Source organism: Esox lucius, chromosome 9, assembly GCF_011004845.1.
Source record: "Esox lucius isolate fEsoLuc1 chromosome 9, fEsoLuc1.pri, whole genome shotgun sequence".
Classification (NCBI taxonomy): Eukaryota; Metazoa; Chordata; class Actinopteri; order Esociformes; family Esocidae; genus Esox; species Esox lucius.
Genome location: NC_047577.1, coordinates 13,838,152 through 13,840,999, shown reverse-complemented (window position 1 = coordinate 13,840,999; position 2,848 = coordinate 13,838,152).

Sequence of the window (2,848 nt, the reverse complement as noted above, 5' to 3'; positions counted from 1 at the left end):
TGGGGGGGGGGGGGGGGGGGGTTGTTGCTTTTTTTGCAGATTCTTCTGAATTGGTATTTTTTTTTGTGCCTGTACGATTTTATTTCAATGAACTGGCTTTTTTTTTAATGTAAGCTTCCTCGGGTTAAAAATAATTGCTGCTCAGTTCTTATCCAATTAGTAATTTGCACTACTATACAGCAGAGTTGGAAGTAACATGTTGTTCTAATGAAGTCCAATTGAACATTTGAAGTATACTCTATCTAGGAGTGATGTTTGAGAACACTAATGATATTAGAATGTACCTTTGCTAAAGGATGAAAGAGCACATTTTTATAATGAATTTTGATGTCGGGGATGATGTATTTTATATGCAATCACACATATCTTGATAAAATATAAATTGTAGTCTCCTGTGGACTGAGTGCTAGAAGAAGTTCAACTTCTTGAATTATAATGATCATATCACTGCACATTATAATTATCATAGCATTTCAAATTTTCACAACACTTCAAATCTACTTTTTTGGAGCTGGGTAATAATTGGGATTTATTTAATTGCTAGTTGTTCCTTTAATTTTAGCCTGGGAATCAGTATATTGACTTTATCATTTCCCCACTGAAGCTCAGTTGGTAGATAATCACACTTGCAACACCAGGATTTTAGGTTTAATTCACACTAGGGGTCAATATAAAAAAAAAACTATGAAAACAGATCACTACTATAAGTCGTTCTGGATAAGAATGGCCACTAAATTATGTAAATGTAACTGTTGATTCACTACAATAATTATGAGACAGGGCAATTCAGTCAAGGTTCCCAGGCTAGTATTTTTCTTCAGATTTCATGAGCATGCCTTTTGTCCTGCACAACTATTGAGATTTGTGTAGCTATTTTTGTAAGTTGGCTTAGTCGGCTTGTGGCCATTTTAGAATATTATGGAGCGGCATTAAAATTGTGGTTCAGGACAGAGACAAGGTTTTCACTGTGGTGGCTGACATTGTGTTTATATCAGTCTATAGAAATCTATTAGTACCTCAAGTAAGGTGTTTTTGTTTATTATTTCAAGCCAATGTTTGGTATGTCTGTGTGATCTTTAAGAAATGGCCTCCCAGTAAATAAAAATAAGTTGTTAGGACCTCCCAGTGGAGGTTATGTATCATGGTCCTAAATAGGATGTCCTCTGCTTGCTGGGAAGGTATTATTTCATATACAATATTCATCAGTTGACCTGCATGGCTTTTGGGTTTGTTTGTATTGAAATTATGATACTGTATTATTATTACTCATACTAGTTAATAGCCTTAATGATTTCAACAAAACGTATGAAGATATGGTATTCATGTTGTTGTCCTCTGTACGGTTCTGTCAATCTGACTTAGTTCAAGCCCCGCGTCAAGTAATCTTTATAACCGTATAGCTTACTGTATAATATCCAAACGTTTGGTTAATTTCTTATTTCATGATGAGTCTGATATCATAATGAACAGTTTGGATAATGTTTTTTTTTTAGAACTACCGGTTTGCCAGTTTTATCAATATGCATGTTCTACTCTTAAATGCTATTAGCCTTTAACCGTCAATACAGTTTTAATATCTCAAGTACAAAACCTTCAACTCAGATGTAATAACTACTGGTGGGGGAAAAAAGTTGTTAAAGAACTGTTGGACCTGACTGGTTTAGGCCATCATGATCTCTGATTGGTTCATTTTTTATTTTGCTATTTTTCGATTTGACTGCAGGAACAACAATCTGTTGTAGCTATTTTGTAATTGGTCCATTGTAGTGGCAAACAAAAACAGAACATCATAGACAATGATTGAGTGCTGTGCACCTTTCACAAGAAAAAGATACTATATCTTTACTGCATTGTTGTTTTCTCAACTGTTAAAAGTATATTTTGAAATCTAGAATTTCAACAATATAATTGAATACCAATAATGTCAATTTATTAGTGTCATTATTTCCTTTAGAGTTTTCAAATTGGACCATGATTGAATACGGAATGTTGTTTGAAATTGAACTAGTATGAAGAAAATCACAAATTTTTAAGTTTACGTTATAGTTGACAGAATGCCTATGTACTGTAGATTTGCAATGTTCTGTAAATAAACATTTTCCGTTATACATTATTGTGAACCTGTTTCTTTGGTGTGATTTCACTGTCTGATGACCTTTAGCAACAATGAAGAATGTTAAAGGGTAATCCACAACCAGTAACACAACATTTTGAGGCTCCTATCAATTTAGTAAAATGTTCTATCGGTGTCTAAAAGGTTTTTCAACATAATTTTACTTAATCTATGAAATCAGGAAATTGCATTCTTGTCTTGAACACTATCTTTTTTTTTTTATTTGTTTGAAGTTATACAAGTACAACACAAGGAGATGACATTGGTTTTGTTTTATATATAAATGTATTTTTTCATGATTTCCTCGTAAAAAAGTTAAAAAAAACAAGTTAACAGCAAAATGTACAAAAGCTTTTGATTACAAAATAGTACACCATGTAATAATTATGCACCACATTGGTTGACTTTTCTCACTTTTGCATGCAAAGAGGTAAAAGAAAAGACCCCCATTTAAAACAGTGTACCATAAAATAAAAATAGATCACAAAGGCTTTGACAAAACAAATTCAACATCCTCAATCCTGTATTTCATGAATATACATCAGCGCGTGGAATATTGTACTGTCTCTCCAACAGACAACTATATAGTTACAGTACGTCAGTTACAGTATGTCTGTCAGAGTAAGTCAGTTAGAGTACGTCAGTTGCAGTACATCAGTTAGAGTATGTCTCCAAGTCCTTACACCACAACATGCACAAGTCATTCCACATTTCATCAGATTTTTTTTTTTTTTC